Below are 17,891 nucleotides of genomic sequence, written 5' to 3' on the forward strand. Positions count from 1 at the left end.
TCTGTCTACTCCTCAAACCAAGCTACGCCATGCACGCCAGATGATAGTAGCAATTTTAATGATAACCTCTCGATAACGTCTTTTCAAAGCGCTGAAATCGAGATTGCGATAAAAAGACTAAAACCCAAGATATCAATGGCATTTGATGGCATCCCAAGCTTTATTGTTAAAGGTTGTTCCTCCATTTTTACGCCGATATTAACTCATATTTTCAACTTGTCTCTGTCAAGTTTTACTTTTCTTGAGCTTTGGAAAAATTCTGTCATTGTGCCTGTTCACAAAGGTGGCAAGACCGATGACGTAAAGAATTACAGGCCGGTATCCTTGCTTTGTGCATTTTCGAAAGTTTATGAAATCGTTTTGTTTAAACATTTGTCACAATTTTTTAAACGTAAAATTAGCATTTCACAACACGGTTTCTTCTCTGGCAGGTCTGTAGAGACTAATCTAGTATCATTTTTAAACTTCGTTTCGCCGATTACCAATCAGCGTGGGCAGGTAGACGCCGTATACTTTGATCTATCGAAAGCGTTTGACTTGGTTAATCATTCAATTCTTGTCCATAAATTGGGGACATATGGAGTCAATAACCAGCTTTGCAAATTTTTTTTTGAACTATCTGATGGAAAGAAAAAACTTCGTTCGTATAATGGGACATCATTCTAAACCTTATGTGTCATTTTCGGGTGTGCCACAGGGGTCCATACTAGGACCAATTTTATTCAATGTCTTTATAAATGATCTTGGTTCTTGTGTCCGCCATTCACATATTTTGCAATATGCTGACGACATCAAATTGTTTAGGCAGGTCTCATCCATCTATGACTGTGAAATGATACTGGAGGGTGTTAATGCTGTGCATCATTGGTGTTGTCGCAATTTGTTAACACTAAATCCTAAAAAAACTGTAGTTATGTCCTTTTCTAAGAAACTGGAAATTGTAAGTTTTTGTTATTATCTTGAGAACCTACCTCTGCGTAGGGTTGAATGCACAAGAGATCTAGGAGTATATATTGATTCATCTTTGTCATTCAATGAACATGTTTCCAACATCACAAATGCTGCCTATCGGACGCTAGGTGTTATTTCGAGAATAACACGTGAATTCCCTTCGTCAGCTTGCATATTCATTTTGTATTTTTCATTAATACGTAGCAAGCTTGAGTTTAGTTCTGTTGTTTGGAATTGTATTGGTAAAGCAAACCAAGCAAAAATCGAAAACGTGCAGAGACGTTTCTTCCGTATTGTATATGATCGCTATATTGGCCGCAGTGTTTATTATGAGTATAACAGGCTTTTACGACGATGTGATTGTACCACACTAAGCTCGAGAAGACTTGAGCGCGATCTAGTTTTTTTGTATAAATGCGTTCATGGTTGCATTGACTGTTCGACCCTTACATCAGCTATTAGCATATATGTACCGCGAGTGCTTTTGACGGTTAATCCCACTTTCTCAGTTCAAAAAATCAACCTCTCCAGTCCCATGAACCGCATCCAACATTTTTATAACAGGTTCAGTACAACCAGCATCGACATCGACATTTTCAACTCAAGTGTTCAAGCGTTTAGGTGTTCTCTGGCTGATATTTAACTGTTACCTATTTCCTGTTCCCCCATAATAGATATTAGCTGTTGCATGTGCTGTTGATTTCTTATGTGTGTTTCTTTTGACTCTGTGCATCATTACATAGGCTACTCGCCGTTCATGAGCACGAAAAATAAATGAATGAATGAATGAATGAATGAATGAATGAATGAAAAGATAATTTAGTGCTAACCTAAACATGTAAACTTCATTACATCAACGACATCCTATGCAAAAGTTTTAATATTCTCTTCCAAAACCAGCGCCTACGATCTGCCTTTCCCTAGGCTCCATGCGCCGTATATTGTCTTAAAAACATACTACTACGATCCAAAACCACACATAAGGAGTCCCTCGGATCACGACCATGCCATGGGCCGCGCAGCAAAGTGTGCAACCACACGACGGAATCCAGGGAGGCAAAAAGTACAAATTTGGACTACACCTTTAGGAAAAACGGAAATTATACCTGTAACATATCTAATTTCGTCTATCTGTCGCACTGCCGGGTATGCAATATGCAGTATATTGGGCAGACTGATTTCCCCTTCCGTCTAAGATTTAACAATCACAAGTCCCACGTCAGCACAATCCCCAAACTTCCGTTCTTTAAACATATGGGCCTCGGTGAACACTACACAAACAAAATATTTGCAACCATACTTCAATCTGGATTCAGTACAGCACTCGAGAGGGAGGAAAGAGACTCGTACGTAATTAAAAAGTTTAAGACGCTTCGAACGGGCATTACCGAGAGCGCCGGTGTGCTTAGTTGCTTGCATCTTGAACGGTTAACTTCCTCGGAACCTCCACATTGACGGGAAAAACGAACAGGCGGAGTCCTCCGCTTAGAGATCTCCCCGCACTGGACATCATTAAGACATCGAGTAATGCCTTGGCTCTCGGGTGCGAGATGAGGAAGCGGGAGGTGGGGAAACTAAAGATGGGAGGGGGGGGCGGGGGGGACGCCCGCTTGCATGTGGGTGTGCGGGTGTGTGGGGAAGGGGAGGGGGGAGGCGTGTTTGGTGCGCAACATACATAAAGTCATGAACCTTCACGCGTCTGGGTTCGCGTCCTCGCTGTTCCTGTGTCTCTGCTGGCTCTTCTTGGCCACACGGGGAGCGCTGTTGTGCTCCCTTGGTTTCGTTTTTTTTTTTCCTTGTTTCGTTCTGGACACTGCCGAGCTCCAGCGGCGCCTAGCACGAAGTGGTTTGGGGACGAATGCACGGCCCCTTCCCTGGCCGCGGGCTTCGTCCACCCATGGTCGGTTCTAAAAAGTTGTTGTTCCCTTTCCTAGTTTTAAAATGGCGAGCTTGCAGCTTCCCCTGCAGCATTAGGACCTGATGAAGAGCGGTGCCCCGCTCGGAACGACGTCTAATAAAATACGCCTTAAAGCATTTACCTCCTTTTTACAATAGACATATATATATATATATATATAGATAGATATATTGTATCCGTGAGAGGGAAGCGAGGGCAGTTCGTATCCGGGTGAAGAAGTTCGTCAGTCGGGGCCAAGTCCTCACGAAAGCTCCAACCGTCACCCCGCCGAGATTTGGACCCGACCGTAGCATTGTATAAATACCACCCGCGTTCATCTGTAAAAGTTCTTCCTGACGAAGGCCGGACTCCGGCCAAAACGTGGAAGATTAAATCGTCCGTTGTTGCTGTTTTCACTAAGGTTTTTTTTCCTTCTCAGTTATATAACCACACCTTCGGCCTCTCGCCACCACATATATATATATATATATATATATATATATATATATATATATATATATATATATATATATATATGCAGCACACAAGCCCGGCCAGTAGCACGCAGTCGCAGTTCTCGATCAAAAATAAAGGGAACTTAACATGTGCCTCCTCGAATGTCGTGTACTTATTGGAGTGTACGGTATGCGAAATGCAGTACATAGGGCAGACGGGCGGCGGAGAAAAGCTAACCGGAGAAAAGCTCACCGGAGATAAGCTCACCGGAGAAAAGCTCACCGCAAAACCGGCAGATGCGGAGAAAAGCTCACCGGCCTTTGAGCGGATGCAAAAAACAGCGCACCGATCTTTTCTTTTCTTTTTTTTTTAACTTGGCGGATTCTGCGTAAAACGTGGCAATTTAACACAATTCGCATTCGTCACTTCATTAAAAATATGTCCTCTTTTTTGTAATATTCTTGAAGTTCATTGGGCCTATTTACTAATTCCTCGGAAATTAGCAATCACCCATTCTGTATATTAATGAAGCCGCAAGTATAAAATAAAAACATCGTACACCGGTAAAAAGAGACAACAATTTATTGACAGCTGACAGTGCGCCGTCGGTAGCTCCGTCAGATAAAGAGGTTTGTTCTTTGCGAGCTAACATGAATAGCGGTGTGTGAACCGTTTCAGCTCCAAATATTGTGTAGTGCCTAATAAATAAGTAGGTGTTTGTTGTTGCAATTAGTGTCGGCTACGCTGTTTTCTTTCTGTTAATTTCACTAACAAAACTTTAGTTGCGAGAACAGTTTTGTCCTGTCGTGTTTTGCCTTCACTCCGTCGTCGTCGTTTGAGCGGTTTTCGTCATGCATAACATTTACCAACTCGCCCTATTCGCTACCTTACAGAAGATTAGTTCTTACATAGCGACGAGTAACAACGATGACAGTATGAAGCTCTGAAGGAAATGGGTGGATCACCGGAGAGGGGCACTATTACACAAAGGCAACGTGTGGAAATACCAGTACGAACGTCTAGAAAACGTGCATGTCCGTGGAAGAAAGAAGCCTCAAACATCCTACTGACGGTTTTATCCTGTTTGCAAAGGTCAGCAAAAGCTTCAAAGAGAATTTCCGGCACAACGTTGTTGCGCATGCACTTTTGGATTTTCGGAATTTACAGTTTGAATTTTTAGGTTTTAGGCGGACATTATTAAGTTTTCGAACTTGTCCCTGTTCTTCAAGTTCATAAAGTTTTCAGTTAGGCTTTCGTTGCTTAGAGAGTTAGCAACAGAAAACACTCACCCGCAATTATTGGTTTGGGAGCAATATACCCCGTAAGCTTCGCAAATATTGCAAAAAAACACATTTTCTTTTTTACAAAGCTGACGAATTTTAATGATAATAAAGTGACATATGTTACGCATGATCCAATAGCCTCCGTATAAAATTAAGGAGAAAAAAATCGGTGAGCTTTTCTCCGCATCCGCCGGTTTTGCGGTGAGCTTTTCTCCGGTGAGCTTTTCTCCGGTGAGCTTTTCTCCGGGCAGACTAGAACGGCATTTAGACTGCGCTTTAATAATCACAAATCTCATGCCATAAATCTTCCGACACTACCTCTATCCAAACATCTCGCTCTCCCAAAACACTCGTTTGATAAACTGTCAGTGACGCTCCTAGAATCTGGATTTAAATCAAATCGCGAACGGGAACAGCGCGAATCCTACCTAATTTACCGATTCAACACTATTAAACAAGGAATAAATGAAAGCCCCAGTACTTTGGCATCGATTAAATGCTAACAGACGAATAGCAACAACGATCAGAGGACACACATTTTTTTTTTTTTCAGGTCTTAGTCTTTTTTTTTTTAACAGTGGTACTGTGGTTGTGGCCGGAACTGGACCATCAACTTTTCTGTTTTATTTCCAGGTTTTGATATTCATGGTATTTCGTTTTTTTTATTTCTAGGTTTAACATTGTTCCCTTCAAGGTCTGACTCATGCATGCCTCAGAAAACAACACAAATGACCCTGCCGGTTTTTTTTTGGTTTTTTTGAGAAAGCACTTTAGTTTGCGCGCGTAACTTTCGTCTATTGTACGCTATCGGCCAGGTCACCCCTACCCGCCCGGACACAAAGTCCACCCTGCGCCCCCTCTCAAGAAGCTACAACCGTCATCCCGCCGTCCTTGAAACTTGGCCCTCGACCGTCAAACTTCTTCACCCGGATAAGAACTGCCCTACGCTTCTCTCTCACGAAAGCTACAACCGTCAACCCTCCGAAATTTGGACTCGACCGTAGCATCGTATAAATACCACCGGCGTTCATCTGTAAAAGTTCTTCCTGACGAAGGCCGGACGCCGGCCGAAACGTCGAAGATTAAATCGTTCGTTTTTGCTGTTTTCACTAAGGGTTTTTTCTTCTCAGTTATTTATATATATATATATAGAGAGAGAGAGAGAGAGAGAGAAAGAGAGAAAACGTAGCGCAGGATGACGAAAAGTATATACGGAAGAAAACGCATCTCAGGCCTGGCTCAGGCCGAAACGTCCACCAACTTTACCAATGATATGTTTTAAAAACTCCAACAACCCTCTCAGGTGCGTTTTCTTCCGTATATACTTTTCGTCATCCTGCGCTACGTTTTCTCTCTCTCTCCATATATATATATATATATATATATATATATATATATATATATATATATATATATATATATATATATATATATATAGATGTAACCGGCCAGGGAGGCGAGTTTGGGAAAAAAATACGACGACATCCCAAACATACTAGCTCGGTACCAAGAGATTACCGCATGGAAACGGATAAGGCTTCACGACATACCACCTGCTGTCACCATCCCAGATAACGGCGTCAAAACCGAAGGTGCTTCTTTCTTCAGGGCCAACTATAAACGGTATACCACATCATCAGACTCGTTTAAGTACTCAGTACTATGAACTGCATACGTGAGGCCTGGGGAATGCTTAATACCTATTTGACACAGACATTCCCAGAGTGCGTCTGAAGCACAGAAACCACAAGAAAGATAAGGCTCTCGCGATTTCGGTCAAATAAATCTCTGTGCTGAAAAGTATCGAGCGCGTTCTGACTAAAAATGAAGGCCGTTTACAACTCCTTGTAACGCCAAATTAGAGCGCAGCTCTTGAGGAGGAGGAGGGAAGGGTACTGAGGGTCACGTGTTCTCGGGGGGGGGGGGGGGGGACGCGACCTCGGGAGGGGGGGTAGTCATGCCACCTTGGGGGGTCACGTGGCCTTGGGCGGTCACGTGACCTGGGGGGGGGGGTCATGTGACCCCCCCCCCCCTCCCCGAGGTCGCCGAAGGTACCCGAGATCCTCCCGAAGGAACCCGAGGCTCCCCCGAGGTCCTCCCGAAGGAACCCGAGGTCCTCCCAAGGTCCTCCCGAAGGAACCCGAGGTCCTCCCGAGGTCCTCCGAGGTCCTCCCAAAGGAACCCGAGGTCCTCCGAGGTCCTCCCGAAGGAACCCGAGGTTCTTCCGAGGTCCTTCGGGAAAATTTGCCCATAATGCACCGCCCGGTTTCGCCGACGGCGACGGCGACGCCGACGCCGCTCAAGCCGGAAACGGGCGCCTAAGAGCTGAGCTTTAAAATTAGGATTTCGCATTTTCGGGGTGAATGTTTATTTTATTTATTTATATTTTTTCGATTCCGGTGGTGCTCGTAAGGATTTACTTCTTGAAAAGGCTCGGTGTTTTTCGGTGTCTATTTTCGGCGACGGACAAAAAAAGAAAAAAAAGGCAAATGACGGGGCTTATTTCTGAGTCTCACCGAACACGGACATAGGATTTCTCAACCTCCAGGAAACATGCGCGTGAAAAAAAGTCCCGGTACCGAGAAGAGAAGGAAACGGGATAAGGGGCGTGGATCTCGTACGAAGGGCAGACTTGCTGACGGTTCAGCACGGACGTGTTACGGGTTAACAGATGCCAAAGCCGTAAATCACAATTTTGAACCCGTCAAGTTTGTTTTTGCGACTAAAAAACAGCTTAAACACGTTTCCGTTTTTTGTTCTTATTTTTCTTTTTTTTTTTTGGGGGGGGGGGGGGGCGGGGGGGGGGGGAGGGGTTGGAAGTTGATTCATTCGGATTTCCGGACACATTTCTGCGGTTTACCGGTATATATACTGAAACCACAGAATCCGACCCACAAACTGCCAATATAAAGTAACACCTCGTGCCACTTTTAATGTGGTTTTAGAGACGTCCGAAGACAAATTGAGCAGCGCCAGAAACACCGAAAGGGTCTGTTTTCGTTTTCAATCGAAGTACCAGTTCCTAAATCACCGTGTGCAAGGCCAACTGAAACCACTTTGATAATCGATCGACAGAGGTAGGGAGTGTAGTCGCCGACTCACGTCGCGTAAGTGACCTTGACTTTCGAACAGGGAAGTAGTTTAACTTCCTTTCCATCTGACAGATTTTGTTTTGTCACAAAATCGATGATCGAGCCCCGTCAGGTAACAGCGGCGCGAGCTTTAAACTAGAACAGGCAGGACAAAGGTACAGCCTATATTACATTGTTGTTAGATCTAAATATGTCTCTAGTAACTTATACGCTCGGTAATTGTCACATCCTTCTAACTTCCGCAATTTGATTCTTATATGATTGTGTTACTGCTTCATTGCTTTCATCCATTAAATTTTTTTAGTTTCAGTTCATGAAGAGTTTCTGCTGTTGCTGGGGGAAGAGAGGCTTTGATGTTTTCTTCTCCTCCCTTTCTCCTTGTATGAAGACATGTAAACTTCAAACTTAAATTTCAAAATTCCTGTGACATTTCTGCTTGTTCACAATCAAGTAAGACTCGTTCTGCTATTATGGTTGAAATAATGTGACTAGTAATTTAGTGAGACGACCCACGGTAATTTAAATTAATCGGCACAGAAACACGCCCATGGTGGATATGACTATGCTATATACATCACCGCACACATTTTCGTTTTCATAATTTCAGTTATTTGTAGAATCCAGCTGAAGCCACTTCTAATAATATTCATTCGCTCCTTTAAAAGAGGTCGCACTCTAGATATACTGAACATGAGTGGCTGGAGAAATCTCGACAGATATATTGCAAGCACAGCAAACGATTTCACCGACGATCTCAATTACTTTAACGTTTCACACTCCAGCGCCGATACTGACCAACTTCCGAATGGACGATACTGTCGATCACTTAACCATTAATGAAGTTTCCTTTCGGCATGAAAGCAGCCAATAGCAGAGCTGCAAAGACTATTCTAAAACAAAGATCGCCATTAGGGAAGGTAATAAAGTGGGGCAAGGATCACTCACCTTTTTCTCTTCCTCGTTAGTCATCAAGATGATGGTGTCCTGCGAGTCCGCGCTCGAATCGCTGTCATCTGGCGCTCATCCGACGTGGGAGTCGTCGGCGTCGTCGGACTACTTGACGTCACCCGTGGTCACGGCCGGCGCGCTCACGGTCACTAGAGGCACCGCGGAGTCCCCGAGGTCTTCTTTCCGGTCCCTCTCGAAGCAAACCTTGACGTCGTCGTCGAGGTCCTTGTCGACGTCGGCCAGCACCAGCCCAGGAGGCAGCAGCTCGGCCAGGTCTGCTTCGATGTCTCCGCCGCTGTTGCACTCCAGCTGCTTCTTGAGCTCCAGCAAGATGGCCTCGTCCTCGTCCTCGACGATCACGGCGGGGTCTTCGTCCTCGCTCCTGCCCTCTTCCTCAGAGACCACGACCACCGTCTTGACGTCTTCCGCCTCAGCCGCCGGCGTCGATGACTTATCCAGGTTCTCTTCCGTTCGCGTGCTGTCGGCCTCCGCGACGTCAACTTTGAGCTTGGTCTCCACTGGCGTGATTTCGAGCCTGACGGGCGGCGGCGGCGGGGGTAACCTCGCGTCCTCCCTGACGGTTGCCCTGGAGTTGATGAACGCGGGTCGCGGAGGGGGGCGGCGGTGGGGGGGGGCGGCCTTTCGGCGACCTTGACCTGCTGTGGTCCCGCAGCGGGTCCCTGGAGAGCCGGCTGGCTCGCAGGGGCTCCGGCCGCGGTTCCTTGAGGCACCGCAGAATGGTTGTTGCCGTTGGCCGCGGCGGCGGCGGCTCTGGCGGCTGCGGCCGCCGCGCGAGCTTCCTTGAGGAAGGGTAGCAGGTAGGCGTCGTCTCGGTAGCCATCCGGAGGGTCGAAGGGCGGCAAGTCCCGGTACTCCGGGGGCGGCTCGTACATGGAACAGACCTCGGCGAACGTGAGCTCCGCGGTCCGAATCACGTACAACTGGGCCTCCGGGTAGTCCTCGGAGAAGACGGTGAGGGTGTCCGAGAACCGGACGCGGAGCCTCGCCGGGGTCTCGCCGTCGACGGCCGCTTGAGGAGGGACTTGAGTGGCTGCGGCGAAGGCGGGACCTGCTGCCGGGACTGGTGTTCGCAAGCGCCTCGCAGGAGGCTCGGACAGCCGCAGGGCCCGCCGGCCTGCTGCTGCTGCTGCTGCTGCTCGCTGAAGCTGCTGCTGCTGCCGCATGTTGGAGACGCACTCTTTGAGGGCGGCTCGGATCTCTCCCGAGACGCCGTCGGCGCAGCCGCATCCCGCGAAGTGGCACACGTTCCCGTTGGGGAGCAGCCGCTCCTCGGCGGGGCGGCGGTGGCTGCGCCATGGGGGAAAGCCCGCCGACGCTGGGCCGGGGCAGCCCGGCTGCTGCGAAGGCGCTCGGGGAGGGAGGCCTTACTCTCGGCCCGGGCCGTCGTCACGGCGCCGTTGGGAATCGACCCGGGGGTCGAGGCTAGTCCGCGACGCCTGCAGCGCCGCGTCGAGCAGGTCGGGCTGGCGCCGCATCGCGGCTGGCGCCCCTGCCGCCCCCCGCGAGGCGCGCCGCGGGCACGACGCGACGGTGCGCCGGCGCCGTCCCTGCAACAAGCAGACGACAAAGTTGGGGTTCAGTTTCGGTTCGAGGTGAAGGGAGGTCTCCCGGATTATAACGAATTCCCGTGGTCTTTCGTGAGCACCGGAAACATGCGCAAGATTACTGGCACGCGTCAATAAGCTGGACGAGAAGACTTTGACCCGCACTTCGACCACACGACCGCTTCTTTTGTGCCTTCGAGATTGTTGCTGCAACACCATTATCGATTGCCGAGACAGAGCGCGAAGGCCGGGGCACCTTGCGTTTCTCAACGTGTCTGCGACGACAAAACAAAAAGGCCATTTAGGAAACGGTGGGTATGGTCGATGTCATTCGCACCGCTGCCACTTGTTGCCTTTGCTTTGTGCTTTTAACAACGCGTAAGTACCAGGGGTGAATTTATAGGTCAGAGCCTGGAAGTCTGCTGACATACGATGTTACGGTCACAACGTTGCCCAAGCCTATTTTTATGACTCAATATTTGCTATGTCACCAAAAATGAAAATTTTGGCTGGTGTATATCAATGATTTTATTTTCAAAAAAGTTGACTTGGGTAGCTTAGGGGGGGCGGGGGGCGGTCACCCCCCCCCCCCCCCCCCGTTAAATCCGTCTCTGGCACGTACTTTCTGTCCCCGGAGCATACGGGAAACCAATCCGTGCGATTCACAGAGGTAACTCGCAGAATGATGAATCCCACAGAACGTCTTGCCACGAAAATGTGATCAGCGCTGAGACACTTGACATGACGTTCCACGTGTTTTTGTGTCACAAAGCAGGTCGCATTTCTGGGGTGAAATTTTTTTTTTTTTAATCCTCATTGGACGACCTTGCAAGGTCCGCGCCTTATCTTCCCCATTTCTAAAGATATATATATATATATATATATATTCTGCTTTCAGAAGCTACGGATATTCACCTCCTTATCAATTAGTATCACAGTCTCCGGTCAAGCTTATACGGAGAGCAAGTCGTCTGCGTCTTGCGCAGGAGTTGCAGTGACAACAGAACGACGCCGAGCTAGGATTTCCATTGATCGAAAGAATAGTGGGTAGACCTCAACGCTAGCTGCCTCGAGGTCTACCCACTATATTTTTTAATCAGCCAATGACAGCTCGGCATTCGGGCATCATCGCAACCCCTGTGCTAGAACCAGACGGAACTTGCACTCCGGCATACGCCCGAATTTATTTCCATTCACTGTTTGGTATCTGAGGTCACAGTACTCCACAGACAACCTCCGACTCTCAAATGAGGTCATTCCGCAGGACAAACTCGGAGCAGAAGGAGTTGTTAACATATTGCCACCAGAACAGATGAGCGCGGACGATTCACACTAGGAGGCCTGTTACCGGTAAATAGATTTTGCAACATGAAGTTAGATTAGGACCGACTTGAATTCTTCATATGGCCAATGGTTGCGATCCTTATGATATGAACCATTAACAATGTCCTCGGGAAAGGTAATCCTAATATTCGTACGTTTGCTGAACTAATCAAGAAAAGCGAAGCCGCAAGTACGCGTACAGTCCCATCTCCGCTTTTGTGGGATCGAAGTAGTGTAAATTGTTTCGTGAATGGTTTATCCATGTATATGAGACGTCGTCCTGTCGATTTTCTGTCTCTTCTACGTTTTGATGTTTCTTCTCTGCCCAAGTCTCAGGTTAATCCAACATGTTTTATATGTCAATACACGTCTAACAGTTTCGAAACGCTGAAAAGCATCCAATGCGCAGAGCAAGTCATCTGCTTCTTGAGGAGGAGTTGTGGTGACGACAACACGAAGCCAAGCTCTGATTGGCTTTGACTTGAACAATTAGTGGATACACCTCATTCCTAGTGTCTTGAGGCCTACCGACTATTTTTTTTTAATCAGCCAATAAGAGCTCGGCGTTCTGACATCATCGCAACCTCTATGCAAGAAGCAGACGAACTTGCGCGCTGCATTACTGAAAATCGCCGCGAGAACGTAGTGCGCCTTGCCTGACAACAGCAAGAGAGCAAAAATGTACAGTACCTTATAGTCCTCCGTTCACGCTTAAAATGGCACTGAAATGGGTGGGCTCCGGGGAAAAGGAGAATAAATTTAGACTTCTCATCTCCACAGTGGGGTCTGTTGTAAAAGGTAGGCGATTAATTGGTCTAACAAGCACGTAGCTTTCCCTTGTGGAGATAAAAAGCCTGTCTTTATTCTCCTTTTACCCGGAGCCCATACATTTCACTGCCATCTTCAGCGTGAATGGAGCACCATGACGTCAACTTCGTTGGGTGTGCTCGCGCACACCAGCGACTGCTGGCTCATGGAAAGACCGTGCACCACTTATTATGGACACTCAAATGTTTGGTTCAGTATCCCTTTATAGGCTGGTTCAAACTAGGGTGCCTCAATGTCCTTCCGTTTAGGGTGATGCCACCCTTTGTAGTACCAGATGCCGACAGCACGTGCTCACGGGAAAAATACAAAGAAATCGACGAAAACAAAATGTCGCCATAGCACAGTCAACGCCACAAGCGCGTGCAGGGACACGCTCTTTCACGCGCTTCTGAACAAAACATAAAAATAAAAGTGTGTGACAAAATGGCGAGATGCCACCACCCTAGGGTGCCTCAATGTCCTTCTGCTTAGGGTGATGCCACCCTTTGTAGTACCAGATGCCGACAGCACGCGCTCACGGGCAAAATACAAAGAAATCGACGAAAACAAAATGTCGCCATAGCACAGCCAGCGCCACAAGCGCGTGCAGGGACACGCTCTTTCACGCGCTTCTCAACAAAAAATAAAAATAAACGTGTGTGACAAAATGGCGAGATGTCACCACCCTAAGCAAAGCGCACATGAAGGCACCCTACACCACCCTAAGCAAAGCGCACATGAAGGCACCCTAGTTCAAACTAGAGTGCCTCAATGTCCTTCTGTTGAAGGTTATGCCACTCTTTGTAGAACCTGATGCCAACAGCACGCGCTCACGGGTAAAATACAAAGAAATCGACGAAAACAAAATGTCGCCATAGCACAGTCAGCGCCACAAACGCGTGCAGGGATACGCTCTTTCACGCACTTCTGAACAAAAAAGAAAAAATTGTGGGACAAAATGGCCAGATGTCTCCACCCCAAGCAAAGCGCACATCAAGGCACCCTAGTTCAAACATCTACCGAAACCACGACCGGCTTTATAGGGGCGACCAGGTCACCCGAGGCAGCGCGAGCGCGCCGCATTTGCTTTTGCTTGTTTTTTACTTTCTCTAGTTTGCTGAACCGCCATCGCGTTTACTGGCGCCGTAGCTCACCAGACTAGCAGACGCTTTCGTGTGTGTATTTATGTGTGTCCGGTCCCCAACCGGCGACGTTTTGGCGATAATCGGCTGTATTTTAAGGGCTTTTCTCGTCATTATTGCGATTGTACGTTCGGTAAAGAGCTATAAGCTGATCTAAATCGAATTCTTCTTTGGTCAAAAAATAAAAAAACTTCTCCTAAACTTAAACCAAATGCGCTACCATGCACATCACTGCCTCGCGGCAACCTTCGACCCCTCCAACACTTTTCCTGAACCGAATGGAGATCCCAAGAACAACGCATATCCACCTCCTAGGTGTTATCATCGACCAGCATTTCGATTTCATCGCTGTGTCCAAAATGACGTGTCCGGGGACTCCTTGGCTTCGTCATTCGGTCCACAAGAAGAGCCAGGCGCGACGTGCCCAGGTTGCTGTTCACAGCACTGGTGTTGCCCATTCTGGAGTTTTGCTGCTCGGTGTGGGATTCGGCAACCAGGCAACTTGTTGCCTCCCTCGAGTTGGTGAAACGTCGCGCTTCCTATTCCTTATTATGGCGCCAACTTGGCCCCCGAACACCCTCCCATCGAGCACTGCACCTCCTCCGTTCAGTCGGCAAGGACCCGCTTCAACATCGTCCTTAAGTAGCAACCACAGGGATCCTAGCCACTTTCTTGCTACCGGACTCCTCGCTTCCTTTTGCCTCCTCCCTGCGGCGTACTCGCACTCGTGGACTGCAGCCCCTTTTAAAGGGATACTTCAACGAAATTTGAAATATACCCGTCGTGTTCAACAACAGGTTGAATATGATCCACAATATCTCTAAATGACAATCGCACGTTTGTATTTTGAGCCTCGTGGCTGTATTTTTCGTTATAAACGGCCCACTCTGGCAATCGCTCGGAGGTGGCCCAGCGGAGACCACGTGACATCCAACGCAATCGTGACGTAGGTCGTCTCGGGACGAGCAAAGCTACGGCGAGGCTGACGTCGAGAGGATGGCCTAGTCGTTCCAGCCAGCGAAGCGGCTCCTTTTGTACGAATTTTGAGTGGCGGGTTAATCTTCTATAATCTTGTAGGGATACAATAGCGACTTCTGGGACTCACAAAAGGGATTCTCGGGATGAGGGGAGTTCCTCCTTTACCTCTTTTCTCGTCGTGGCCGAAGGCGAGACAGTTACCGTCACTAGCTGCCAAGGTTCCTAGACGGGCATTACAAACGAGGCGTTAGCGACATCCACCAGGTGCTCTTTGCTAAACGTTTAATTCGTTCTAAAATTATTTTTCGTGACTATTGGTGGGGGTTCGATGTGATACTGCTCCTTTGAACACATGTAGACCTAAAAATGAGCGCCGAAATTTCATTGTAGTATCCCTTTAACTCGTACGCTTCGTTACTAGAACTCCTTCGAACTCCCTGCAGTGCAATGTCGGAGGTCCCCCCCCCATTCCCCTCCCCCCCCCCCCCCCCCCCCCCACCCCCACCCCCGCCAGTCACCAGTTCACCACCAATCGACAGTGTCTCACTTGGAATATTCACCAAGGGCGTCACGGCCCACCTGCGGAGCATCTAACTCGATGTTCTATTCCGATCACGGGAGTGGGCTCCTCCAGCAGGCGGGCTGGATGCACCATCCTGCCCACTCGTGCACCCTATAGATGCTTGGCTCACAATACTAACTATTCTGCTCGAGAAAACTATGATAGAGTGACTCATTTTACCCTATTCTGTACACACTATGTGCTAGCATTAGCGCCCGCCTATTAAATACGACAGAAATCATCCAAAACCAACGTTATTTCAACACGCTCCCATTGCCTTCCATAGCGGCCGCCGCGCTTTCGGTGGTGAGCTAGGGCGCCGCCAAACAGAACACTCGGTCCCTCCAAGCCGTTCACGTGATATTTCTTGGCCCGCGCGCTCCCATAGGGACACGCGGAGTGAGCAGGTCGCCCCAATAAAGCCGGTCGTGACGGAAACGACCGTAACGACAAAGTCACCGGGACAAGTATTCGTCGTACACAGCGTGGCAGGCGATGCAAGGGGTAGCTTCACGAAGCAATCCACGACTCACGGTTGTTGTGGTGTTTTGGTCGTTACGGTCATTTAGGCTGCATGCGAACGCAACCGTTGGAAAAGCGTGAACCAGCCTTTACATCCGATAGTGAAAGAAGAAAGGAAATCCGAAAGATGACGGGTGACGGATGCCTACTCTTTTTGTTTGTTTGTTTTTTCCTCCGAATTAAGGTGTATTTTGCAGCATTTCAAACTAATACATACTCCTGAGATATTCGAAGTTGCCGAATAGCCCTATTCAATATGAAATTCGAGTCGAATATGGCATTTTTCGCTTCGATATTCGAAAGTTTCGAATGATCGCACAACTTTAACTTTAAGGTATTGACGTTTCTCGAAACAACACTTACTTGCAAGTTTTTCGTGAAACATATTAGTACTGCCAATGGCAAGGGCACCAACGCCAAATCCAGCTTGAAAATAATTGGATACAAGCGTGTTCTTTTAAATCTAGAACACTTTGACTTCCGGATATTGTTTATTTTTGATTTTTGCAAAATAGGAAACACTGCAAACTTAGACGAAAATTTCTGATAATTGGGAATCTTAAAAGAAAAGAAAAAAATCATCTCCAAAAAACACGTGCCGAATTTCACAAAAATTAAACTCCGAAAACACGGAGCCTGAACTATAACATTATTTTGTTTGAAAATTTTTAAGAGCCGCGCTTTAATAACTTGCTCTGTGAGTTTTGAAAAGTTCGGTAGAACCGATATTGGTCTGTAATAGTTTCGCTCATTCTGATCACCTAAATTGTGAATCACTGACACCGTTGGAATATTTACATTATTGGGAGATATGCTGGTACTCAAAACCAGCGTTGTATGTTAAAGATTTCGCCCAATGCTCCATTTTAACGTAAGACAGTTGGGCCGGCTGTCTCACTAAGGATATATGTTTAGGAAGTAATGTTATGGTTCTGTGGATTTGGCGATGAAATTAGACCTGAGAGTGATTACTTGGCAACGTTGTATTCTGCTCTTCTGTTCTTGCCTTGCTACATCAATAACTTTTTTGTGATCTCGTTGCTCGGACCAGTGTAGACAGACCATGACTCCACTTTTATGAAGTGTATGAGTCAATGCCGGGGCTCGCGCAATGCTTTCGTTATTGTTTTTAGCATATCATGTTTATCTTGCCTTTATTTTTATTTCTGGGAATATCTAGATCGTGTCTGAAAAGAGACGTACAAATGTGGCTTTCTCCTTTTTGTTGAGGTTGGTTCGAACGAATGTCTTGATCAGGGTAGAACCAGCAACTGGCAGCTCGTGTGCCTTGTGACCAGATTCTTCTCTCTTTTAGTCTAGTCACTACAACTTTATTTATTTGCGTACTTGATTTTCCTTCGTATTTAGTGCTTATCGGTACAGATAAAATTGTTTGGGTAGTTCAACCCCCCACCCCTTGCAAAAATAATCCGGTGCTGTGGGGCCTATTGAAACAAATAGCAATATTAATAAATTTAAAGCAATATTAACGTTTTCCATGCTTCCACCTAATTTTTGAAATGCAGATTATTACAAAAACGCCTGCTGATAACAAAGTCGTAGTGCTATATTTTTAAGGTTACGCTAGGGGCCAGCGTGGGGGCTGAGATCCGGCAGGGGGCCTCACTAACTGAACAGGGGTTTCAGTCGAGAGCTGTCGCAGAATTCGTATCCAAGCTGTACCCCTCGCTGTTCCGACCGGTCACGTACGAGATGTAGTGCTTCGGCCTTGTCATCTAAGAGGCGCTCATGACAGGCACACGAATGAAGATCTAATAAAGAAGATGTCACGTGTTCGACTCTCGAACGATCGGGAGGACCCAGACCAGAAACTGCGTACGCGGTATGGCCAATGATTCTGGAAGGAAGACATCCAAAGGCACGGACATTGAAATTAATACCATCACCGGTGTTTATACAGACGTTATCTTTATATTTGCGAAGGCAAGTTTTAAGCTATAATTAAGACACTGCTCTGGTACACAAATTACGAACCAACTCCCAATATGTACGTGGCCAGCATCGCGTTAAGCTAAGCTGAAATCAACCAAAGTGGAAGAGAAAAACAAAAGTAAAAGAATGTCGGAGGTTTTGTTTCATGCTGTTTACGAACTTGGACAGTCTCTCGTATTGGCTTCCTTCTTCGTTTCGCAAGATAGAGCCTAATGAATGGTCCAGTTCATAAATTACTGAGCGGCCGGTTGACTGAAGGCAATTCCGGCCCGTTGAATGGTCCGCTCGAGCGTGCCTTGGAATTCGACGGCTGGCAGGCCAACGGGACGCCGTAAGCTCGCGGTAGAATGGACCGACAAACCGGGATGGAGCAAGAGATGTGGCGGTTGACGTTGTCTCAACGCGCTCTCTA

General features: G+C 47.3%; 1 pseudogene; it reads right to left on the reverse strand.

Annotated features, from left to right (window-relative positions):
• LOC8027294 overlaps window positions 1–17,891 on the reverse strand; it is a 117,938-nt pseudogene that overhangs the window by 56,188 nt on the left and 43,859 nt on the right.

The sequence above is a fragment of the Ixodes scapularis genome, unplaced genomic scaffold, assembly GCF_016920785.2.
Source record: "Ixodes scapularis isolate PalLabHiFi unplaced genomic scaffold, ASM1692078v2 PGA_scaffold1__304_contigs__length_218370807, whole genome shotgun sequence".
NCBI classification, from domain to species: domain Eukaryota; kingdom Metazoa; phylum Arthropoda; class Arachnida; order Ixodida; family Ixodidae; genus Ixodes; species Ixodes scapularis.